Source organism: Ambystoma mexicanum, chromosome 11, assembly GCF_040938575.1.
Source record: "Ambystoma mexicanum isolate Mex_15411 chromosome 11, UKY_AmexF1_1, whole genome shotgun sequence".
Classification (NCBI taxonomy): Eukaryota; Metazoa; Chordata; class Amphibia; order Caudata; family Ambystomatidae; genus Ambystoma; species Ambystoma mexicanum.
The window spans coordinates 559,349,277-559,376,404 of NC_090934.1; the positions used below are offsets into that span (position 1 = coordinate 559,349,277).

At 47.1% G+C, this 27,128-nt stretch overlaps 1 long non-coding RNA gene across 1 annotated transcript; it reads right to left on the bottom strand.

The window, feature by feature from the left end:
• Nucleotides 1-13,094: 13,094 nt before the first annotated feature.
• Nucleotides 13,095-21,546, bottom strand: LOC138503567 (uncharacterized). Its single transcript, XR_011279665.1, has 2 exons — nucleotides 20,944-21,546; nucleotides 13,095-14,907 (listed from the first exon to the last, which is right to left on the bottom strand). It is a non-coding gene; the product is annotated as an uncharacterized lncRNA (long non-coding RNA).
• Nucleotides 21,547-27,128: the final 5,582 nt, after the last annotated feature.

Sequence of the window (27,128 nt, forward strand, 5' to 3'; positions counted from 1 at the left end):
AAGCTTCCAGACTCCTGGAAGAAAATCCATTCAGTCTTTCACACGTCCTTAATGAAGCCATATGTTCAGACCTCTCGAACTAACCTTCGGCCCAAACCAGTACTCATCAATGACCAACTGGAGTATGAGGACTCCAGGATTTGCGATTCTAGATATAGACGTGGCAAACTCCAGTACCTGGTGGAATGGAAAGGATATCCCCCCAGTGAACGCACTTGGGAACCTACCTCAAATCTAAATACCCCCAGGTTACTCAGAAGGTTCCATCTCATACACCTGGGCAAACCCGGTGGAACGAGTTTCCGGAGGAGACATGCTGTCATGAACCATCGAACTCGCCCCTTCTGGGCCTCCTGGTCCCTGACACGTCGGGCCTTACACTCCATAATACTACCAACATGGCGGCAAGCTCAGAACGCTGCTCGCCAGTCTTCACGTTCTGCGCAGCGTCTTCTATAAAGAAGCCACACCCCCGCGGCCCTGCGCGTCTCAACGCTGCTACTGGCTGTGATCGGACATGTTCTCCGAACCTTCTCTAGTGCTACTTGCTATCCCCTGGCCCCTGGATTCCCTTCTCCCGACTTCTTCCCTCTTTCCTAACTTCCCGGAATCCCTGCATCGCTTCTGCGTGCCCCCTACTCCTTCTTGAATATTCCCGGAGTTTCCCGTGATCCTGGACATCGAAGCTGAACGTAATCTGGAAGTCGAGGACGGCCGAGCGGGCTTATTTAAGTCCCGAACCATACGAAAGAATACTCCACCTAAAGAGGACATCAGGCAACATAGACAGGTGAGAAGGGAGGTTATGGAGGAATATTTCTGGAAAAGGGTGCTTCATCTCCCTAACAATGTGCCAATAGCCCTAATCAGATATGAACTGGGGCTACAGTCTATCCATTCAACCATCCGATGGAAAACCATGGCTCTCTATTGGAAATGTGTTGAAAGGGACTCATGTCAATGATGGGTCATTCTGAAGAACAACAATATTCTATTTAACTATGGCATCATTGGCCAATGGAAAAAAGACGGCAAAATCTGTCTAACGGGCCTGGATGTACCAGGTGATACCTTAAAATTTAATACACAAAAGGTGAAGACCCAAAAGGAAAGACTCGACTGAATTGAGATTCAATCCAAAAGATTATTATATCACTCAGCATTCGCACTGACACGAGAGACTAGAGCTATCAACCAAGTCCCGACGTACCTGGCTAAATTCCCCAGCTTAAAGTACCAGCAAATGTTTTTGAAATTGAGACTAAATATATTCCCAACAAGAAAGGTCTTGAATAACAGAAGGCAAGACAAGAATCAGGGCCCATTTTGTAGACATTGCAAGATCGAGGATATCATTGAAACCTCAAAATATCTTATGGTATAATGTCTGGCCATGAGATTGGTAAGATCTAAATGCTTGGGGGCCTTTGCCAGCCAGTTTAAAACACTGACAATAGATGAGTGGTGGGACATGTTCCTAATTGGAGAAAAACCATCTATGATGCTGGTCGCCTTAACACTTATGGAGGAGGCCTTGATGATGTAAGAAGACTTGTGTCTATTTTTTTGGCTGTTGATCTTCGACGATGAAGTGTTGATGTAGTAAGGATTCCATGATGTAATGATGTAAGGTAAATTATGAATCTTTCTATTCTCACCTCTGGCCCGACTCACTCTGCAGGGAACACCCTGGATGTTCTCATCTCCTCTGACTGCCCCCTCTCCAACCCTCTCACCACTCCTCTCTCCTGGAGTGATCACTTTCTCCTTTCCTCCTATCTCTCCTTCTCTAACCCGCAGGCCAAGCCAGCTCCCTCACTGCCACCCACCTTCTCGGTCATCCGGCCCATGAAGCGTGTGTCAGTTGAGGCTTTCACTGCCACTTTCACTCCCCCCTCCACCTCTCTTTGACTCTCATCCTGATACTGCCATTTCCAAGCTCGACTCTTCTATCTCTGATACTCTTGATGTTTTTGCCCCTGTCATGAGGATCTGCTTGAATCCCCAAGCCAAGTGCATCTCTTGGTACAACTCTTACCTCGCCACCCTTAAATGCAAGTGTAGGGTGGCAGAGAGGAAATGGCAGGCATCTTGTGCAACCTCTGACAAACTGGCCTGCCGCCTGCTCCAAAGGCAATACCGGCTCTCTGTCCGCACAGAGGAGAGCCCACATTCAATTATGCATCTAACAATTTGGCCGAACTCTTTAAAATCTGCAAGGAGCTGGCCAATCCTGCTGCATGCTCCCCCTCTCCTGTCCCCTCCCAGGCCCTCTGCACGGCCTTGGCCTCCCATTTCATCTCAAAAACCCATGACATCTTGTCTACCCTCTCGCCCTCTCCTCCTCCTCCATCTTCTCTCTCTGTTACCTCCTGTTCCCCTGCACCTGACTCTCCTCCATCTTTCTCTTCCTTTCTTCTGTTCTCCCCTGATGAGATTTCCGAGAAGTCCGATCCATGAAAGCCTTGTCAAAACAGGCCCCTCCCTGTTCACCCAAAACCATCAAGGACCATATTGACACTCTCGCTAGTGCCCTTGGCGACTTATGCAACCACTCCTTTGCCACTGGGGCTCCCCCCCGTCCTCTGAAGCACTCTCTTGGGCACCCTGTTCTCGAGAAACCCACCGCTGACCCCGCCTGCCCGGCTAACTGTTGCCTGATCTCTATCACTCCTTTCCTGGGCAAACTCCTGTAAAAGCTGCCCATCTCCTAGCTTACCCTCCACACTGACTCTGATGGTTGTCTCCATGACCATCAGCTTGGCTTCAGAGCAGCCAGAAGCAAGGAAACTGCTCTCCTGAACATCTGTGAAGACCTGCACTCCAACCTTGATTCTAATCTCCCCTCTGTCCTCATCCTACTCAATCTCTCTCTGCCTTTGACATGATCAACCATGCCATCCTGCTCAACCGCCTCCATGATAACCTTGGTCTCACTGATCAGGCTCTGGCCTGGCTGTCCTCTTTTCTCTCCAACCGACCCTCCAACTTGGGTCCTTCCTTTCCTCTATCTCACTATCCACCTGTGGTGTTCCCCAGGGGTCTAACCTCTCTGCCCGGCTTTTCAACCAATATCTGGCACCCCTCGCCCCTCGCCCACCACATTGCTGCTCTCTGTTCCAACTTCCAGTGCTATACGGACGACACTCAGCTCGTCTTCAGGCTCCCCTCTGCTACCTCTTCTCCTTCTCTCATCTCTGACTCTCTCTCTGCAATCCAGGAGTGGTGTGCCGCCAACAACCTCTGCCTTAATGCCAGTAAGACAGAGATCCTCCTCATCGGCACTCCTGCACCCTTCTTTCCTGTCATTCTCTGTTCGGCCTCCCTGCTTCCACCTGTGAGGCTAAGAACCTCGGGGTCATTTTCGACTCAACATTTTCTTTTTCTCCACACATCTCTGACATCTCTAAAAAGTCAAAGTGCCAACTGCAACTCCTCAGAGGTATTCTTCCCTTCCTCCCCTTCCCTCAGAAGCTCACTGTCTTTAGAGCGCTGGTTCTCTCTAGGCTTGACTACTGCAACAGCTTCTTTCTAAATCTACCTGCTACTACTCTCCACCCTCTGAAACTCATTCAGAACAGGACTGCAAGACTTGTCCTTGGCCTCAAACCCAGGGATCGTATCTCTCCAGCCCTGAAATCTCTCCATTGACTCCCTGTGGCTGCAAGGATTAAGTTCAAGACCCTATGCATTGTCCACAAGGCCTTCTGGGGCCTGGATCCGCAATACCTTCAACACCCCCTTTGTAAATACCTTCCAACTCAAGCTCTTTGCTTCTCCACCTCCAACTCCCTCAGGGTCATTCACTTCTCCAAGCAACGAGTTGGTGGTAGATCTCTGTCCTCGGCTGGGGGCTCCCTCCATGCCTCTCTAAAATTTGAGGAGAACCATCTTCGGTTCCAGAAGCACCTCAAGACTTTCCTCTTTGCTTCTGCGTTCTCTCTTCCTCTCCCCTGCTGATCTGTCTGTTTCTACACTGGGCACCTGGGCACCTGGCTACCCTCTGAATTCAGGCCCAGGTCCTTGCCCACCCAGCTGCATATCCGCACTGCCACCTGGCAACCCCTGCACTTGGGTCTGTATCTGCAACCCTTCAGTCCCCTCACCTGCACTTATTAGACACCAGTTGTCTCTGCCTAATTCCTGCACTTGCCACCTGCTGGCCGCACTACCTGTTTGTGTTTTTGTTTGATCTTGTGTTCAGCACTTTCTTCTCCTCCCCAGCCCCTTGCACTTTTCCCCCTTCCCTCTCCCCTGTACTTGCACGTTCTCAATGTCACTGGGCCTAGTAAGATCGTTGTTTTGTCCTCCCTTGTTCCCTCCCTTGTTCCCCTCCCTTGCCTCGTCGCGCCCTGAAACACATGTGTATGAGCGCCATATAAATAAAATAACATATCATATCATGAATTAATGAATAGGTTGAAGTAATGTTATGTAAACAAAAGAAGACCTGATGATCTCCTTCTCTTGGTTTTATTTACTGATGTACTGATGAGGCAAATAGGCTGCGATTAAATGATGTCATGTAAAGAATGGAAGACTTAATTTGTTCTTATATGAACGTTTTATGATAAACCAGTCATACCAGGCTCAACCAACAACTCAAAAAAACTCAATGACAACTACAATGCCTTCAACATTGATGGTGATATAATTACAGTTGCCAAAGAAGTGAAGACTCTAGGCTTCTATCTGGATTCCACACTCTCCCTAAAAAACAAGTAAATTCCTTGGTCTCTTCCACGGCCTCCGCCGGCAAACTTATCAAAGCATGCAGACCGTTCCTGTCACCAGCTAGCTGCATCATCCTAGCCAATGCCCTTATCCTTTCCAAATTAGACTACTGCAATGCACTCTATGCAGGAGCTAACAAATACATCACAAATAAACTCCAAACTCTGCAAAACAATGCGCTCAGAACTGCCTTGAACCTCCTTTCCAGAGACCACATCTCTAACGCTAGAAGAAATCATAACTGGCTAAAGATTACAGATCGGATCCTCCTCAAAATGGTCACCTTAACCTTCAAATGCTTAAATAACGCAGCACTGCCATACCTGAAGGAAAGAATAACCAGAAAACCTTCAACACGTCCCACAAGAACAGCCAATTCATACTGCCTTCAAATTCCCAGATTCTGCCTACAAAAAACAGGGGGAAACAGCTTCCCAGTAAGAGCAGCCCAGCAATGGAATGCCTTACCAGTCGAGCTAAGAAGAGACCAATCTTACAACAGCTTTTGGCGCAACACCCGTAACTGGCTACGGCACAATGACCAATAAATCATAGCCTCTTAAACCCCCTCCACACTTCTGACCTAGGAAGTAACCAGCTATCTATGATTCTTAATCAAGCACATATACACACCTGCAACTAGGCCAATCGTAACTACTGTAACTGTAACATACCTGTACCTATGTAATTTATGTAATTCGTATCTTTCTATGTACCTGTATATACTTTTCCATGTAACTTGTAATGTAACCAAGCTATAAGTAATCTTGTTATGTTGTGCACCCAACTACCCAAGGGTTCAGTGCGCCCTATAAATAATAAACAAACAAACAAAATTATTTTTACAAAAATAGTCCAAGTTCTCTATTATTTACATGACCACCATGTGAACACCTCTGACTGGGACTTATTGTGGAGCTAGTCAGCAATACGCATTCTTCTGGTAAATAATAGACATTTTGTGTGAGTTTCCACCCCTGAGCTTAGATCTTCGGCCATCCGACTAGACAGAGTGAACATTCCCGTGTTGATCACCCCTAGAAACAGTTCTATTTTCTGTAAGCCTGTCCTAGCTGCTAACATGTGATTTGTGTAGTTTTAGACATAATTTTGTATAGTGCTCATCAGTTATTGTTCGTGCCATTTTCAGCTGGCAACAAGCTGTTCAAAAACAGAAGGCAGTACAGGGCAGCGGAAAATGATGTTTCTGCTGTTCAGCATCCTTTCTTCACAATCTGCAGGGGTTCGTGTTTGATTTTGGAAGCACATGTTCCTATTATCACTCCAGGTCTAAAACTGGAGGCTTGAATGTGTTTCTTTTTCTTTTCTGGGTGCAGTAATTGCTTTAAGATTAGACAGGAAGCAGTACCAGTGCTATTGGCCTAATGGAGCCAATGTTATCGAAAAACAACACATCAGGGCCTGTCCTCACAGGAAGGGCATTGTGAGTAATCAAGGACGCTGTACGCCAGTTGGCCGCTGGGCTCTGCGCGGGCAACTAGAGGCCGGGAACAGCTTGCACAGATGCGGTTTCTACAAAATCAAGGACGCTGTACGCCAGTTGGCCGCTGGGCTCCGCGCGGCAACTAGAGGCGGGAACAGTTTGCACAGATGCTGTTTCTACAATGGACATACCTTTTTCTTTTCCCTTACTAATCTTTCAATTGACCTTTCTTTACTGGTGGCTTAAAAAGGAAAACACATGCCCTGGAACATTTGCAGCAGTTGTTTGGTGATCTCAGTGGGCACGTAGTTATAAAAGTCTAGGGCCCCGTGTTTAGGAGAGCGGAAGTCATGAGTTCTACTGTAAATACGTCCACTGTATGTACGCAATGAAGGAGGCTCTACAGAGATCTTCGCATTTGACTGTGCCTAACGTGTGCAAATGTATGTCCAGAGAGGAACACTTGTTCTGCGTGCACTCGATGGGGCAGGGCAGAACACCTGCAATAGGCAAGGCAACACCTGGACCTACACAACTTGAGTGGTAGCTTTTCTATCATTTATTAATTCATGCATTTTCAGTATAGTTTTATAAATATAGGACCAGGTGCCACAGGTGCAAATAACACATCCCTGCAAGGTGAACAGAAGTAGGCCGCGCATGTTATTTACGACCCTTCAATGCTAGAGCTAACCTTTGAAGCAAAAATCGGACTCTAGCCACGCCCACATTGTAGAAGCCCCCACCCCTTGACACACCCCTTTCATAGATTCATAAACTACAAGGAGGAAAGAAAAAATCATGCTAGCAGTTATGTCTTAAACTGCCCTTTCTTTATTCGTTTTTTTAAAAAGCAATCTGCATTATTAAAATAAAAAAATAATTATTTATGGCTAAAATGACATTACACCAAATTATAGACCACACATTTTTTTTACCTTGGGCACGAACCGAAAAACTAGGCTCTGGCGTGCACGAACCGAAAAACTAGGCTCTGGCGTCAGTTTGTGAAAAGTTGGGATCTTCATATGGCTAATGGCCACTTTGAACATGACAAAGTTTGCCATCCAACGTGGAAAAGGGGCAGCCAGGAATCCATTCTCGATCACATCTTCGTCTTGAGAGAGTTGGAGCCCCTGATATCAAGTTTGGAGGTTATAGTGTCTGACAAAAGCGATCATAATTGGCTGAAGCTTTCCTGGAGAGCATCACATGTAACCCCCCACCTGCTCCTCCACATACAGGTAACTGCTACGAGCCAGGGAAACCGTCTCTCCGGTTGGTCGCAGAAAAAGTAGACCAGCTCGCTACTAATCTCTCTAAAACGTTCCAACTATCCAGGGCAGCAAATTCGTCCAGGATAGTGGACTACACACAGGTGTTGGCATGCCTTAAACAAAGAACGCATGTATGTATATCAACAGCACTTCGACTCCACCTTAGTTTCGAAACTAAAAGAAATGAGGAAAGCTATCCGCGCTACAAGGCATGCCTCGACAAGAGACCAGGTACTGCAAAATAAGCTAATTAAATCCAATTATAGATCATGGTGTAAAATGCACAAGCCGGTCTCTGGCAAAATGATACCGAAAGCATCCTGGCAGCCTTGAAGGATAAATCGTCAGCCCGGGTTGTGGACCCTTTTAAAAACTCCCTGGGACACTCAATGCCATCTGCAAGCCAGTGGAGTGTTGGAAACCACCTGGGCAAAATACTATTCCAAGCTCTTTGAGGACCCAGTTAAGACGGTTACAAGAGATCATATAACCCGAGTGGACTGGACCTTACCTTGTTAAATAGAAGATCTGATCGGAATGATCAAAAAACTCAATCCTTCCAGAGCTCAAGGCTCTGGTGGAATATTTAATAGAACATTGAAAGATCACTTGGAGTTATGGGCCAGGGCGCTGGATATAGTACTTCAAGAACTTTTGAGGACTAAGCAGGCACTGAAATCATGGAAGACAGCCAGTATAATTCCAATCTTCAAAAGTGGAGGGACGGCGGACCCATCTAACTTCAGGCCCATAGCCCTCCTTGATGCAATGAGAAAAGTCTATGCATCCCTACTTCCGAAAAGATTGATTGGAGAAGACTGGTTTACAGGATCCATTCCAAGCAGGATTTGTAAAGGGCCTAGAGATGGTCCCTCCAGCATTTATCATCTCAATGCTAAAAGCCAAAGCTCTGAATTCCAACTTCAAAATACACCTGGCTTTCGTGGACTTCTCAAAAGCATTCAACAGCATCAGCAGAGACCAACTATGGGCTAAACTAAGAGAGAAAAACTGGCCGGGAGACCTATTAGAGCAGATTGAAGGCCTTCATACCGAAACCTGCATTAGAATACGTCTCCAAACATCTGGTGAATTGAGTGAAGAAATCCCGACATCCAGAGGTGTTAAGCAGGGCTGCGCCCTGGCTCCAGCCTTATATAACTTTTATTTTGCGGCTCTGGATGTGAACATGGTAAAGATCCTACGCTTCCCGGCCAAGTTGGGTACCACGACCATCACCCATTTACTTTACGCTGATGATCTCGTTTTGCTGAACCGCACAGAAATAGGTCTGCAGCGCCAGCTAACGGGCCTGCACAAATACGCTGAGGCCAACCATCTAGAGATTAACATCGCAAAGACAAAAATCTTAACCCTTAAAAAAGGGCAGGTGGGAAGGATATTAAAGAAATTCAGTTGGCATCTGGATAAGGAAGAGGTGACAAAGGTCTAGTCCTTTAGATACCTTGGCATAACGATTTCCTTGAGTTAAAAGGAACTGGAAGCAGTCGAATTCCTGACCCTAAAAGTGCGCACTCTGACAAGCCAAGCCCTGATCATCAAAAGGAAGTATTGTAAATTTTCTCTGATACCAATCATTGAATTTTACAAATCAAAGGTTATACCAACACTTACATATGGGTCAGAAGCCCTTATGAGCCTCCAGGACAAATGGCGGCCTCGCCTGGAATGTCAATTTTGGAAAAAACAGCTTGGGGTCCCACTGTCTACACCGATCCAAGTGATTCAGAAAGAACAAGGCCTAAACTCTCTACACATGGCAGTACAGTGGAAAAACTTTATTTTTATGGAAAATGCTTGTCAGTTTCGGCAGCTTCTATGATAAAAGTTATTCAAGAGGAGCTACTAAGTAGATCAAATTCAAGGATCAATGCCTGGGAAAAAGTTTGCATTGAGCTGAAAAAGTCCTATGAACTCCAAACAGATGATCTACTATACTCTCCAGCATCTGTGAAAAACTTAGACTGGATAAAAACATTGGATGAGATAGCACAATTAAGCCCCCATCAAGACCTGGCAACAGAGTCTAGAAAAAGGGGGTCACCTCATCCATACATCATCAAATGCCCAGACCCTGAAATTCGAAGATGCTTCATGAGAATTCGTTTTAACCTCTGTTTAACGGGAGAGATCACTGCAATAAGAGACCCAACAGAAAGAAAGCTCAGTCTGTAGGTTCTGCTTGGGGAAAGACAGTAAGGAAACCCTCAACCACCTCTTTGTACTCTGCCCTTTCTTTACAGAGCAAAGGTCTTGCTAATTTGACTGCTTTTTGGTTAACCTTCGAACCATTTCCCAGTATACGTGGTGGTCACATCTGAGGCACCGGGGGTGAGGGGGGTTGACCGACAAGATCTGGCGCCCCCTCCCATTGTGGGCAGCTGGCGGCCCCGGCCCTCCTGAAGTGGGCCCAGAGGAAGTCAGTAGCATGCGGTATCGGCCTACCCGAGGCCCGGACTGCCCTTTGGCCCCCTCCTCCGCTGAGCTGAACTGGAGTCCCAGAAACAACGGTAGGAGGGACTCTACCTCAGGGAAGCACCTTGGGGGCAGACCAGAGAGACCCACCGGCCACCCGTCCTTTCCTTCTTCAGGGAAAATCATGAGGCTGCAAAGCAAGCCGTCAAGAGCGCTTGAAGGCGCCTCCATAAAACCCACTAGCTCACCCGAGATATAGTGGGGGTGGCTCTAGGGGGTCGTGCGGTGGCCTCAAGGGACAGCAAGCAGAGCGGAGGGGAGACTGCAACCACAGCACAGACCCCCCGGAAAGAGGGGGCTCGCACAGCACTTAAAGACTTCTGCTCAGACTAACCCTGACCACAACAAAAGTAACCTCCTCCGGCAGGGTGAGACTGCTGAGCATCGGGCCCTCGGACCAGAGAGACCCTTGACCCTTCATAGAAGGAGGCCTATGGGGGGCGGGAAGAGCCGAAGAGAGCCCTCTCAGCCCCACAGACTCCATCAGACCACTCAAGCAGACGTCACTATGGCATCGGCCCCCAGGGACCCCCAGCCTGGGGAGCAACCAATCTCCAGATGCATAACGCACCCGCAAACAGTGGAAGAGAGGTGCCCCTAAAGGAGAGGGGAATCCCCAAAACACTGGGGAAGCGGGGGCCACCCCCAAATAAGGAGGATGCACAGCAGACCCCGCTGGGGCCACCCAAGATGAGAGCTTGCTACCTACAGATCACCCACACCGCGGATAGGGGCCACGCCCAAGAGCGGACTAACCAAGATGAAGAGGGACGTCTCTTTGACACCTGGGCCAGAACCAACAATCCACAACCCAACGACGCAATGTCTAAAAATAGGAACAAAGACTCTCTACCGGCACCAAGGAACGCCAAAAAGACACAAGATGGTGCTTTAATGAAAATATGGGGCAAGGAGGCAGACACCACGGCGGGACACCAATCCACAGACTGGTTCACAGATACAGGGCCGGACGCGCAGGAGGTGCAGGACAGACCAGTAATGCAGTCTTCGTTGAAACTCTTCCTCAGTGAAATAGTGGACACGATTACCACGGCAGGGCAGAAACAAAGGGATGCACTACGAGAGCGCCTGGCAGAGGGGCTGCAGGAAATGAAGAGAGACATCAACAATGTCGAGGAGAGGGCAGACACAAACGAAAGAACAATCCAGGAGCTGAATGAAGACGCAAGGAAAGCGGACACCCTTCTGGAAACCATAGCAGCAGCCACTTTCAACCTATTGGAGGCGGAGGACCTGGAGAACAGGACCAGGCAGTCTAACAGGTGTAAATATCAAAAAATAATCAGGATGAGAGATCCTATAAGCGGTTATGTGGTTTTGAACATATCAATTTATTTCAAACAACACGAAAAATTCTTGGTGACTTTGCAATTATTTTACAGTGCTCTCGATAAGCACGAGAGTCACCAACAACGGACAAGAGTGATTCTATTCGGTGATAATACAAGGTAAGTATCCACCTCTGTGATGATGAGGCGTAACATTACACATATGAGCACAATCACGAAAGATGATAGGAAAAAACCTATGGTTGAACAAAGTGCACCCGGGACGGAGAATAGTCCAGGGAGTAGTTAACACAGGGTGTACACAACATTTTCTACATAACATACACAAAAAAGGGGGGTGTAACGGTTGTGTCACATGGGGATTGACACAGATGTGTTTCGGCCAATTCGGGCTTGATTGGAGCCTTTCTGTGTGATGGCCTTCGTCAGGATGGTGCCGGCGTCACCCCGGGGTCCTCAGCGTAAAGTGGTTGCCAGAGAAACCACTTTACGCTGAGGACCCCTCAGTGACGCACAGCAACCACTTTACGCTGAGGACCCCGCGGTGACGCCGGCACCAGACTTTTTTCACGATTTGGGACCCCATTGGGCCCATCTACGGCACCTTGAAAGGGGTGCATTTGCCACAGCAGCCCCTATCACCCGGAATCGCCTTCCCAATACCTTAGATTGGAACCTACTCTCGAGGCCTTCAAAAGAAAGCTAAAAACATGGCTCTTTGAATAAAGCCCAGCTGAATTTTTGGTTCTCTCCCCCTGCTTTATCTGCGCATATATTTTTTTTGTTGTCTAGTCTTGTCCGCGCCATCATGCCCACGGGTTCATTGCTGCGCAGTACAAATGCAATAAAGTAAAGTAACGTAAAGAGACCACGCCGGCCCTTAGGAAACCACGGCCCATCCGAAGTGCATTACGCACCTGCAGTCCAGTAACCAATTGAGGACCGCATACAGCACCCCACTGCTATTGCAGCAGCAGATACTACGGACAACACCGCTACTGGTGTTCATCCTGACAGCTGGTCCAGGAAGTTGAAGAAGAACTAGAGGCCTTTTTTGAGAGTAGCAAGGTCGGGGAGACGACTCTGCAGGTCAGATGGGACGCCTTCAATGCAATGTTAAGAGGGAGAATTATATCGATCAAAGCAAGAAGGCACAGGGAATTGAGGCTGGATGAAGCCCATTTAGAGGATACATTAAAAGAGATAATGGCCAAGATGGGGACAGCGCAGACCCCAGCCATTAAACTGGATTATAGGGCCACACGGGGACACCTAGATTTAATGTAGACAAGGGCGGCGGAACGTAACCTACTACACTTCGGGCAAAAATACTATGTTAAAGCAAAGAAGTCAGATCGGCTACTGGCGAGGATGCTAAGGAGAGAAGAAAAAGATAAAACAACCCTGAAAATTAAAGTTAGCGGGGGAAGGGTTAGCGCAGACAATGATGATATAAAAAGAGCGTTTGTCCAGTTCTACTCTTCTCTGTACAGCTCGGACCGCCCTACACCAGCTCTTCAGCAAAACTACTTAGAAAACATAGATCTGGTGAGGATAACCGAGCATGAGAGGGGAATGCTGGAACAGGACATAACCACAGACAAAGTCAGAGCCGTCATTAAGTCCTTGCCTCCCAACAAATCCCTGGGCTCGGACGGCTATGTGGCAAAGTTCTACAAAGCCCACAAAGAAACACTCATTCCCCACCTCATGGCATTCTTTAACCAAATAGGAAGGTGTTACCGAACGTCCGTCCTGCTCCCTCCTGCAAGCCGCCCTGCTTCACTGCACACTCAGCAACACATCCCAATAAAGCACACCGGAGACCAGAGGTAGAAGGGTATTTGCATATAATGAAAGCACGTATCCAAACCGCCTGGGTGGACTGCTCTGCCCCTCCAGGCAGCTTACATCCTTATATATACAATTGAGGTGGCTGATCCATTCCCCAATACATTACTTATGTCACTGAAGGGTGCCCTCGGGCTGCATCCGGCACCATGTATGGGACGAAGGTATGTAAGCAATCAGTGGGCAAGCGGTAAAAGTGTCCAAGTTCTTGTAATGTATGTTGATTTGGCCCTGGGTCAGCGTGGCCTTCGGTTCTGGTTACAGCTTGTTAGGCACGCACGGCGTGTACTTCTCGCAGAAATGGTTTCCCATCGCTGGAGGCATGGAGCTCATGCATTCCACAGCCGCAGTGACCTTGCTGGCGCCGTCTCCGAGTGATACTCCTCTTGTGCAGAGCCTCCAAGAAAATAGATAAGAGTTAGATCACGTAACATACGCCCACTTTTCTCTTTTTCCTGTTTTTATGTTTCTATAAATGCTGTCTAATATTTCGCATTTGTCTGTTTTCCATACCCTTTTTACCAATACATTTTATAACAGTAATAATACAATATATACATAATAATAGTACCACCAACATCATGATGCCTACTGCAATTTTATGTCCCAGTTCCCCCATAGGCCCTGTTAACCATCCCCACCAGTCGATTGCCCCACCACCGTCTAACGCAATTTGTTTGTATATTTTTGCCTGTTGTTTTATCACTGTGATGTCTTTAGCTATAATGCCATCCTCCTCTAAATATACACAACATGAATTATTAAAAGTTGCGCACACGCCTCCACGGTGAGCTAGTAATAAATCAAGTGCCATTCTGTTCTGCATAGCAGTTGCCCCTATGCTATGTATTTCTTCCTGCATGTGTCCTAACGCGTCTGCTGTAGCATTAGCAAAGAGCTCCAATGAGGCGGATATGTTCACTATGGCCCTTTCTAACTCGTATACCCCCAGTGAGGGGATCAGTACTCTTACAAATTGGTGGAACCCCGTGTTACGTACTACCAATGGGTTCTCCCCGCTGTCCCTTTTAGTCCGGTGTATTCCTTTATTTAGTACCATAATTGTCACGTTTGGTCGCAAATGTCCTATGGTGCAGACACCTTCCCATTGTTTGGGCAAAGTTTTGTATGCCCACCCTCCACAGAGCCAATACACCCCTGGTGTGTATAAGTGTACTTGGAGGCTATTTCCATTATACATTAACCCATTGTATATTGCTATGCCCACAAAATAGCTTGTCTCATTATTTTTCCCTGTGTTCCTACATCTACAATCATCTGGTGGTACTATGCGTCCCCTTGCATCCAGTATTTCCCCATCTATGTCATACCTAGTGACATTTTGCTCTCTACGCCCATCTTCATAATAGCAGGTGCATATCACTTTTTTAAATCCATACACAATGCTACTTCTTGTGTCTATCGTCAGTGTTTTGGCACAGTGCTCGTATTGCCCCACCGCACGATCCTCTAGTTTTGCTCCTACCCTACCCCCAGATTTAATGCAAAATGGTGCAGATAATGATTCTTGAAATGTAAATGCTGGTACCGGCTGGCCATTTTCATCTTCTTTGGTAGCCGCCCTTACGTCCCCCACCCATTTTTCCATAGTAAATGGTTCTGCCACCAGTGGTGTCCCTTGTTGTGCATGCGTTGGGAATTGTGAACACAACCAACAGTTAGATATATTAAAAGTATCAGCCACCGCCTGGGTAATGTTGATGTAGCCGTTCATTCGCCATTTCGCTGCGGCGATCGACAGTAGTGAGAACATGGGCCATATGTACAGGCGCATCTGGAAGAAGAAAAGAAGAGATATTTATCCAGATACTTCTGCTGTATTCGTCATGGTCCGTGCTTTTCTCATTCTCTTTACGCCCTTCTCCCTTCCTTTTTCGTTCTTATTGCTCTCCATGTACTCTCTTCCTTTTTTCACTCTCTTTAGTTGGCTCAGGTGTCTCATTACTAAACCTTCGCTATCCCACTGGTCAATGCAATATACTACATTACTTATTCTATCTGTTACTATATATGGCCCTTTCCATTTGGGTTGACTTTTTGCAGTTCTACACTCATTGCGTAGCATCACAGTGTCTCCTATGTGTAACACCATTTCCCTTCTTGTTTTGTTGTGTTTTCTTGCTGTGTGGATGTCTGTTTGTGCCTGTGTGTCTATTGTCATTTTACGGATGCCCTGTAGTCTGTTCACTAATGATGATATGTATTCTGCATCTAGAACTTCATAATCTTTTGGTGTCCCCGTTGTCAGTGGCAGCAGTAACTTTTCAGTGCTGGGCATGCTTCTCCCAAACAGTATTTCATACGGCGAGTACCCGGTAGCTGAGTGTTGTCTTGATCGTAATCCATGTAGTACAAATGGAAGCAGTAAGTCCCATTGGGATCCTTCTTCATCCATTATTTTGAACAGTTCCTTTTTTATTTCCAAGTTCAATCTCTCCACCATCCCGGCACTCGTCGGGCTATATGGGATGTGAAATCTCTGTTCTATGCGTAGTTTGGTGCATAATGTTCGTGTTAGTTCAGCCGAAAAATGACTACCATTATCCGATGTCATTCTAGATGGGATGCCAAACCTTGCTATTATGTCCTGTAATAAAATGTCCACAGTTGTTTTGGCGGAGCAGTTTCTGGTAGGGAATGCCTCTGGCCATCTGCTAAAGGTGTCAATGATCACCAGTATGTATCTGTGTCCCTTTGCCGTTCTTGGTAGTGGCCCCACGTAATCTAGATGGATATGTTGCCATGCTTCTGTACTTCGTTGTTCGTGTTGGAGCAGTCCCATCTTCTCTTTTCCTCTTCTATCTCGCTTCCAGCAGGTCACACAGTCTGCCACGTGTGCTCGCCAGTCTTCCCTTATTGTCGGCCACCAGGCCATTGCTGTTAGCCTTCGTAATCCCTTCTCTCCTCTTTCGTGTGTCCAGTAGCCATGTGCCCATTGTAAGACATCTTTCCTTAGGATGGTAGGCAGTATTACTACCCATTGTCCATGTGATTTGTACCACCATGTGCTATCTTTCCGTTGTACCCCCTCATCCTTTCTGTTTTCGTTTATGAATTTCATGAGCATGTCGTCTTCTTCCTGTAGGTCTGACAGAACTCTTTCTCTTCCTGCTTGTTCCTTTGTCTTTCCTTTCCGTAGTGTTATTTTCATTTCCCCCTCCCCTTGTGAAACATACCAAGTTTCATTTTCTTCTGTGTTTGGTTCTGGGGGGGGTGGCGCTGGCCATTCTTCTTCCAACTCTTCTCCTTGCTCCCTTTCTTCGTCCCCTTCTTTGTCTTGCAAAGGCGCCATGGGGGGTGGCGGTGTGCGTGAGTATTCTTTTATGGCCAATTTCGCTGCCGCATCTGCCCTGTTGTTTCCTTCCGCCCATCTTCCTTTCGTTTTGTGCGCCTTTGTTTTGATGACCCATATTCTATCGTGTTGTCCCGATAGGTCATCAATATCTTTCCATTCTTGCTCGAATTTTATAGCTGAGCCGTCGGTCCCCCGATATTGTTGGTCTCTCCACCATTGCAAATATATGGTGAGCCCTTTAAATACATAGTCTGAGTCTACTACCACCGTTGTTGCAACTTCTCGTGGTATTTTCCCCATCACCCTTAGTGCCAGTACTACCGCTTGGAGCTCACCGTATTGTGCGCTTTTTCCTTCAAACACCATTGAGTTGTGCTGCCACTGATCGTTTTGCCTGTATACTACTGCTGCTGCTGCATGTAATTTGTTGTCTACATATGTGGAGCTTCCATCACAAAAGAACGTGGGCCCATCGATATCTTTATCCGGTGCGCACGCCCTAAATATGTTGTGTAGAGTGTTCACTGTTTCTGTCCTGCATTCGTGTGGGCCATCTATCTGTATGCCGTCTACTGGTATGTATTTCTCTCCTCCTTCCTCAAAGTGTAGTGTAATTGTGGTCAGAAGTGCTATCCATTTGCATATCCTTTGTGTACTGACATTGCCCTGGTACATTTTTGACGATAGTAACATCTGTAGGGGTTTGTGGTTTGTTTTGATAATGCATGCAGCCCCTCCTGTTATGTATCGGAATTTGTTTATTGCCCAGTACAGTGTGCACAGCTGTCTCTCGCATCTGGAGTATTTCAATTCTGTCATTTTATAGTTCAATGAATTGCATGCCACCAAATGATGAGTATCCCCATATTTTTGTGTCAGTATTGCAGCCTGCGTACTTTCCGATATAATTGGCCATATGTAGAAGGGCATATCTGGATTTGGGCTTACTAATGATGGAGCCCCATTCAATAAGCCCTTTAATTTCTGAAAGGCCTCAGTGTGTTCCTCAGTCCAATCAAATCTGTCTGACCGCAATAGGTCATATAGTATTTTCGTGTGTTCAGCAAATAGGGGGGTAAAGTTCCTTGAAAATCCTAAGATCCCTATGGCCCTGTGTAGTGCTGTGTGGTCTGTTGGGAGGGGTAATGAATTTATTAGTTGCAGTCTATCTTTACATATACTTTTTCCTTTTCCTGAAATTGTTACCCCTAGAAATCGTACCTCTGGTTGGCATATTTGTGCTTTCCCCCCATTCAGTTTGAGCCCCCCCTTTTGCAATGCCCCTATTACCTCCCCCAAGTGTCTCTCGTGTAGTTCCTTTGTCTCACTACACACCAATACGTCATCCACATATTGAATAACATTTTTCATGCACGTTATGCTCTGCAATATTCTTTTCATGGCCGCATGAAATATTGTTGGGCTGTCTCTGAGTCCTTGCGGTAATACATTCCATACATACACCACCCCTTCAACCGTAAATGCTGTTAGTTCCCGTGAATCCTGATGTAATGGGAGAGAGTAGAATCCGTTGGAGATATCTAAGACACTGAAAACCTTCATACCTGGTTGTATTTTTGCCATCATTTCTGGAAATGAGGCTACCAGCTGGGGTCTGGACTGTAAGTGTTTGTTTATTATGCGGTAGTCAATTGTTAAACGGAATGAATCATCTGGTTTCTTTACCGCCCATACCGGCGATACAAATGGTACCCATCCTGAATGTTCTGTTATGGCCCCCCTCTCCTGTAACGCCTTCAGTATATCATTTATTTGTTCTGCCGCCTCTGGAGGTATTCCATAGGGTTTTACGTATCGTGGGATGCTGGTTAATTTCAATACCACATTATCCTGCGTTCTCCCAAAATCTAGCTTGTGTTTTGCCCATGTATCGGGAAACCTCTCCTCCCATTCTGTTAAAATGCCATTTGTTTGCGTGAGGATATGTGTGTCCCCCTTTGTTGTTGCTGTGACGACAGCCATTGGTATCACCTGTACTATACCTGCTGTATTTTGAAGGCGGAGGCATAAATTTGCTAAGTCAATTACCGCCCCTTTCCTTAACAGTGTGTCAATCCCCAAAATGTCCTCCACCCCTCCTGTGGCGCATTGCTGTTTGCCGATACACACCCCACTCAGGCAAATGTTTAGCTCTTTAATCGGGGAAGTAATTATAGGCCCCCCCAATCCTTGCATTTTTGTCATTTTGGAATATTTTGTCTCTACGAATTCACCTTTAGTCAGAGTTAGCGCCGCCCCACTATCTACCAATATGGTCGCGTTATGTGTGACTCCACCAGCGGAGAAAGAACCTTCTGCCGTCATGCGGCCCCATCTATCCTGGCTTAGGGGTATCACTGCGGCCTCCAACTCTGCTGGTTTGTCCCTGTCCTAGTCCCCGGTAGAGCCAGTCACCGCAGCCACTGGTGTTGCCCCTGTACTGGTCACTTGGTCTCTTAATTTCTGTGCCTTCTCCTTTATGTCATTGATCTCCTGTTGTTGCTCCCAATATGTGACCCAGGGCCTTATCACTCCTTCCGCATTTTGATACAATTTAGCCCCTGTCTTTCTGTCGAACAACACCTTACCCGCTGTACCTCTCCCGCGTCCTCTACCTCCTCTACCCCGACCCCGAAACAACGTTGAATCCTCGCTGTACCTTTCAGTATCATATGTAACATTCCGTATTGGTGTCAGGGTGTCCCATTCCTGCTCCTCCATGTACTTGCCCTCTGCCCACTCTTTGCATTCTCTCACAGGAATTATCTTTCGTACCGCTAGCCATGTGTCATCTGCCGCGTTCAAAACATATGCCCACCCCTGAACCGATTTAAATTTTTCTTCCACATCTACCTTCCCTTCCACCACCCTTGTAATGTCATCCGGTAATAACTGCCAAATAGTCATCTTTTCTTCCGTCCCTGGGTCCCTCATCAGTGTCTGAGTTAACATATCCGCGAAATCGGATGGGCTCTGATCCCTCCCGATCTTTAATACCTGCATTAATTTTGGAAATGCCAGTATTCTGTGGTGTTTTTTCATTAGTGCCATGATCGGCCCTAAGCTTACCCTCCATCTTGTGCCTTCCCCCTTTGCTCCATCTTCTACTAGGTTTTTGTCATCCAGGTCAGAAAACCCCGGTATTATTAACCGTGATGGGTTGCATACTGCCTTTAATATCCTTACTACCTGTCCCCTATCCAATCTGTGTGCATCCAGTGTTTTGTATGTTGAGTGTAATGCACTAAATAATTCCATTGGCCCAGCCCCTCCATACCGGGGCATTTCTTTTAGGAGGGCTAACATTTTCATAATGTCCTGTGGTCTACCTTGGTGGGATTCCTGTGAATCCCGTGAGTCCTCAGCCCTTTTAAGTTCTTGTTCCATTTGTATCCCTACTTCCCTGTCTTTGCGCGCAATGTTGTGTACCACATCCCATTTATTAATAACCTCTTTTATCCTGTCCCACACCACCTTCGTCACATTATTATAGTTCATATTGTCCAAATCTAGCTCATTCCTTAATTCATCCACCGTCGGTGTGTCGTCCCCCCCTGTTTTCGTAAAGGGCCCCCCAGTAGGCAGTGATATCGGTGCCATTTTTACTGCCTTATTATAGGGTGGGGGGTTCCCATATACTTCCGGTTGCGTATTTTTTATGGGCAATACCGGATATGTCCAATCATCTTTGTCTGGGTGCTGTTGTCTGTATACCTCAAATGCATTTTTGTGCATTTCTAGCTCCTCCTGACAATCAGTAAGCTGTTGTCTAATATCTTCACATTCTTGTGCCTTGAGCACGATAGTAGACGACATTTGCATACAGTGAGTATTAGCCATTTGCCGGGCGTATGTGAGGTCCTCCCTCATGTCGCATAGCAGTGCATTCTGTCGTGTAACCTCATCTTTTTCCCCTTTTGTTATGCAATACATTTTCCAGAGACATGTCACTATCACATGGGTCTTGTTTTTACAGTAATATTTTTTACCCGTTGTAAATAGTAATTCATTTATCAAATCTTCTACCGTTCTAGGGGGTTTATCGATATCTGACCACATACACATCCCCTTTTTCTTCTTCAAAAATTCTTCAATAACCTCTTTAGCCTCCTCTTCCCGCCTGGTCAATGGACTGGCGTCCGCCATCTGTCTTATTTCGTCTGTCCCTATTGACCCCACCACAGAGAAAGCTTTCGACCCTGCACAGTGCTTTATGTCACTACAGCTTTGACCCTGCACTTGGACGGTGCTCTGACTGTATCACAAGCCCTACTTTAATGTGCTCTGACTTAACCTGTGGCTCTGTAAGTGCCCTTCGACCCTGTACCATAAATTATAGTACTCTGAGGCAGCTGACCCTATCAGACAGACAGCGGTACCTCTGTGTATGTCTCAGAGACCCAAGGTCTCCGAGTTCAGTCACCCTTGTACTTTAAAAAAAATACAAATACCATTTTTTTATATTAAAAAAAATTGGTATAAAGAGGTACAGCGAAAAACATTCTTTTCACTTACCGTATTTGATGTTGCCTCCGCGACCGTGTCAGTGATAGGCGAGAACAGGGAGCTCCCGGGTTTCGGCACCAAATGTTACCGAACGTCCGTCCTGCTCCCTCCTGCAAGCCGCCCTGCTTCACTGCACACTCAGCAACACATCCCAATAAAGCACACCGGAGACCAGAGGTAGAAGGGTATTTGCATATAATGAAAGCACGTATCCAAACCGCCTGGGTGGACTGCTCTGCCCCTCCAGGCAGCTTACATCCTTATATATACAATTGAGGTGGCTGATCCATTCCCCAATACATTACTTATGTCACTGAAGGGTGCCCTCGGGCTGCATCCGGCACCATGTATGGGACGAAGGTATGTAAGCAATCAGTGGGCAAGCGGTAAAAGTGTCCAAGTTCTTGTAATGTATGTTGATTTGGCCCTGGGTCAGCGTGGCCTTCGGTTCTGGTTACAGCTTGTTAGGCACGCACGGCGTGTACTTCTCGCAGAAATGGTTTCCCATCGCTGGAGGCATGGAGCTCATGCATTCCACAGCCGCAGTGACCTTGCTGGCGCCGTCTCCGAGTGATACTCCTCTTGTGCAGAGCCTCCAAGAAAATAGATAAGAGTTAGATCACGTAACAGAAGGGACAGGGCCATCTCCAAATCTATGGAAGAGGTGAAATTAATCCTCATAGAAAAGAAAGACAAGGACCGCACAGAGTGCAGCTCCTACCGCCCTATAGCGCTGATAAATGTCGATGCCAAGATCCACTCGAAAATCCTAGCATCAAGGCTTGACCAGATAATTCCCAAAATAGTCCAAGATGATCAATCAGGGTTCGTAAGAGGCCGGCAGTCTGGTGATAACATCAGGAGAGTCGTACACCTGATCGAAAATTCCCACAAGAGAGGAATCCCTGCTCTTCTCATGGCGGTGGACGCGGAGAAAGCCTTTGATCGGGTGGAGTGGGGATTCCTCTTCGCAACAATGCCCAGGATGGGATTCGGACCCAGCTTTGCTAATCGAGTCAGGGCCAACTACCAGCAGCCGGTTCTCCACCTTGCCATCAATGGGCAAATCTCGGAGCCAGTGGCAATTAGGTGAGGTACCAAGCAGGTGTGCCCACTATCCCCCATACTGTACGCGATCTATCTCGAACTCTTCCTCACATCAGTGAGAGCCAATGAGGACATTGTCGGAATCACATGTGCGCGTAGACCCCACAAGATCGCTGCCTTTGCGGACGATATCCTTCTGACACTAACCTATCCGGAAACATCTCTGGGGGCGATTGAAAGGGAACTTACTCGATTGGGGGTGGTGGCGGGCTAAAAATAAACGCGTCCAAGATGGAAATTATCAACCTCACTATCCCAACCGAGGCAATGCTTGAGCTCAAAAAGACCTCCCCATTCAGATGGGTTGAACATTCGATTACCTACCTGGGTATTAAACTAGCCAAATCACCAGAACGCCCATACCAAGCAAACTATCCTCCCCTGTTGGAGAAGGTCAAATCCAAATTAGTCGACTGGAGCCCACTAGCAATAACATAGCTAGGGTGCATAAACATCATAAAAATTGTGGTCTTACCACAGCTACTCTACTACTTCGGTTCAGGTGCCGCCGACCCTATTTAGAACCATACATAAAATGACCAGTACATTTGTGTGGAACAACAAATCCCAGAGAGTGGCCGCAAAACTGATGAAAGCCCCCACAGTTCAAGAGGGCATGGGGCAGCCAGACTTCAGGGCCTATTACAGGGCCGCCCAGATGAGAGTCCTCCGGGACTGCAAAGGGATGACCAGGGGAAGATCTGGAGATCCATGGACGGAGCAGTCGAAGTGGAGGACCTGGAGGGGATCCTATGGAAACCCAAGGTGGATAGATCCCTGAGAGTGTACACTAGCTCCATCCTGTCAGTGGTGGCCCACACGTGGGACGAAGCGGTGAAAGAGGCGCACATCACTTCATATCCCTCACAATACACACCTCTGTTCGACAATCCGCAATTCACCCTGGGACACAAAACATCCACATACGAGGCCTGGCAAAAGGGGGGATGCCTGAAAGTCCGAGACATGTTTGAAAGTGACCATTTGAAGCAATTTGAACAATGTAAAATAGACTTTGTCCTAGGGGAAAGGGAAAGGTATAGGTATGCCCAACTGAGGCACTGGCTGCACCACCCTACCATGAAACAAGCACGATTGCGTCAGCTAACTCCATTTGAAAAGTACGTAAACAGGGACCCGGGGGACCCGGGGGACAGATGACTGGTAACTGCCATATACAAGCTTATAAAGGCTGGAGGGGACCCTCTGACAAGGCCTTATATGAAAAGATGGGTGACCTCCACGGGTAGCACAGTAGAGGAGTTGGTATGGGCAAGACTCTGGTCGCATATCCCCATGCTAACATGATCCCTCCAATAAGGGAGATATGGCTAAAACATATTCTCCAATGGCACATGACATTGACAAAACTGCACAGAATGTACTCAGGGAACTCACAGTACTGTTGGAGGGAAGGCGGGGGGAGAGTACTTGGAGCCACATCTGGTGGGAATGCCCCAAAATTGACCACTTATGAAAGGGTGTGCTGGGAGCTATGGAGCAGGTCCTAGAGGTGAAGTGCAAGGGAAATCGAGGCCTTGCAATGATAGGAATATATGGGACCCTGGAGGAAATCACCTCTAAGCCGGGACGCAAACTCTATGGAGGTCATTAGGACCTTGGAGGTAGCCATGCCGATATTTGCGGCATGGCTACCCCATTCCGGGTACCGGGTCCGGGTTCCTGGAATAGGGAAATACCAGGCCATTCCGACCTTGGAGGGCCCGGTATTTCCCCATTCCAGGAACCCATCCCCATTCCCACTCGAGCCCCCATAGGGCTCAATGGGAATGGGGAGCATGCTAACAGGCCTGTTGTTAGCATGCTGGACCGCTCGTTGGACCCGCTAAGGACACCAGGTCTTAGCTGGAGGCGGCGTTCAATTTGGTAAAGGCACAGTAGGAAATGGGATGAAGACGTTCTGAATAAGGCAAATAGTGAGGATAATATGCAATGGTCTTTATAGGTTATTGATTGAGGCACTGCGGTGCGGTTTAGGAGTTCTCGTTAGTTCAGCTTCCCACAAGTCAAAGGCGGAGGGGGGAGTCAGATGTAGATGTTGAGGCAGTCATGGCTGACAAGGGGTCTCGCCTTGCGGCTTCAATGCGGCAAAAGACAGGCTCTGGCCTTAAAATGCAGGCCTTTAGATGGGACGGGCCGGCTAACACCTTCCTGTGGCGTTATGCTGGATAAGAAGGGTGGACAAGCCAATCAGAACTTCTCGCAGTTCTGCAAGAATGGTTGCTTGGCAACCCGACAACAAAATACGACGGCGGCGATCTTAGAACCCGTCCTTGTGGAGTTCCACGGAAAATGGATTGGAAAAACTGCTGTTTGCAAGTAGCGCTTCAGTAAGCTACCATAAGAATATTGCAGCACGTCGATCAAAACAGGTACAAACACATTTGCATGTGGAGGTATTACCCTGGTGCTGCGTCGCGATGTGGAGGCCTGCTTCTGCTGTAGCTGCTTTGGGGAGTAGGAAGGACGGGCTCCTGCCCACCCTGGATCACAGTTAAACAGCGACTGCAAAAGCAAAAGACAGGCTCTGGCCTCAAGAGCGGGCCTTTAGATGGGATGGGCCGGATAACGCCTTCTGGTGGCGTTATGCTGAATAAGAAGGGTGGACAAGCCAATCAGAACTTCTCACATTTCTGCAAGAATGGTTGCTTGGCAACCCGACAACAAAATACGGCGGCAGCCATCTTAGCAGTCGTCCTTGTGGAGTTCCACAGCAAATGGATCATAAAAACTGCTGTTTGCAAGTAGGGGTGTACCGAACATCGGCTTCGAGTAAGTATTCGGCCAAATTCGGCTGAAAAAAAGCTATTCGGCTCCGGCCTAATAGTTTCGTGCTATTCGGCTCTCGCCGAATACTTTGACATTCTCATGTGACTACAATGCAACATGAACTCAGAAATCCAAATATAGACTTCAGTTTGCAAAACTAAATAGAATTAGGCCAGACAAATTGCTATCACACAGCTGAAAAATATCTTATATTGTAATCTGCTCTTTAGAGCATATTTTGTTACAGATTCTTAGACAAAAAAGGTGTTCATCTTTTATACTTAGCTTGCAACAATACAGGAACATCTTTTCTTTTGGTGAATGTTTATATGCAATGTGCACTTTTTTCAGTTGGAAAAACAAACTGAAAGAAATGTGCATAGATACTTTCAGTTCCTGTCACGTCACTTTCCATTGCGTACATGATAGTCCCCCCTTTTCTTTTTTTAAGGACTTGAGTCCTGAGTTTAACATTATCTGATATTTTATCAGGAAATTATAAGTTGCATATATTTGTGTATTGGCGAGAAAGAGTGGCTAGGAAAAGTGAAAAGTGAGCAGCATTTGTTTGGGTGTGGTGAATAGTTGTGAGATGGAGTTCACACATTTCAGATTTCCTCTTGCCTTGTGTCCTGCATGAGCAGACATGAACCATTTTATACATTTCTATGTGATCTGTAAAGAAGTTTTGAAACTCGACCACATCGACTTTGCAACTGGATGGAGAATGCAATGCATCTGATTCACAAAGGCAGTCCTTTTGCATTTGTGAACCCTCCTACTTTAACTGGCACTGAATATGCAACCATCTTTTGTAATTTGGTCCCTTCATTTTGGTTAGATCTGCTTTATTTCTGGCTTTTATACTTTAAAAATAAAGATGCTACATTAATTACAATTAAGAGAAATACAAGTATAGAATGCATTTTAAATGGTGCTTTATTTGTTTTTTAATGAGTGTGTTTTTTTAAGTTTGGAACTTGATTTATTAAATAAAGCAACTATTCGTCTTCATATTTGGCTTCAGACAAATAGTTGACAAACTATTTGGTATTCGGCCGAATACTAAATATGCGATGCGGTACAGCCTCATTTGCAAGTAGCGCTTCAGTAAGCTACCAAAAGAATATTGTAGTACGTCGCTCAAAACAGATACTGCTGTTTGCAAGTAGCGCTTCAGTAGGCTGCCATGAGAATATTGCAGCAAGTTGATTAAAACAGGTACAAACACATTTGCATGTGGAGGTATTTCCCTGGTGCTGCGTCGTGACGTGGAGGCCCGCTTCTCCTGAAGCTGCCTTGGCAAGTAGGAGGGACAGGCTCCTGCCCTCCCTGGATCACAGTTGAACTGCGACTGTTCGCATTCACCTTGATGCACCCTGTGACAGGCAATGCTGGTCGATTCATGTGTAGGTTCTGTCTCCTGAGGATGGATTGGTGGTGGGGAGTCAGGCTGAGTCGGGATGTGCAAGGTATTGTGAAATGCCAGTGATGCATTCTGGTACCTGTAGTGCACTGCATGTGCCTGTCCATCCGTGCCCAGATTGTGATGATGTGTCCATCCTTTGACACATGTGATAGATGCCAGTCGTGGCCACCCAATCTTGCATGCCGATTGTGTCCCTGCATTGGCATGGTGGCTGTGGGCCATGCACTTGTGCCAGTGAGTGTTCCCCCCTACCCTGGTACCCATGCAAAGAGGTGTGTGTTGATGCTTCCCATCACCAAATAGCCAGGTCCGCTGTCCACCATAACACAGCATGTACGCAGGCAGGGTGCTATTCCGCATGGCCATGGAGTCATGGGTTTATCCTGGGAAGCAGGCACAACAGTGGGTGATTGTCAGGTCCGCATCACAGATGACCTGCATCAGTGGTAAAGCTTTCAGTTTCTGTATACCTCCTCTGTGATGTGGGAACCCATAAGCTCTATATCTGTGCAGTCCACTACTCAGACTACATTAGGCATGCCCGCAAGTGAATGGAAGCGGACCTTGTTGGCATTGACCTGTGCCTGTGAGATTGGTAAGACAATGTGCTGGGACACATGGCACAGGAGGGCATCCAGGACCTGCACTAGCACAGTTGAAAATGCTGGCTGCGAGATGCCATGTAGCTCGCCGACGAGTGCTGGAATGTGCCTGTGGCAAGAAAGTGCACCACTGATGCCACCTTCAGCAGCGGGGGTATGGCAGTCCGGATGCTGATGATGCTCTGGATGCCATCCTGGATGAGCTCCACAAGTTCCAGGATGGTCGCTCTGTTCAGGCGATATAGTGTGTGGATCTGCCTGTCAGT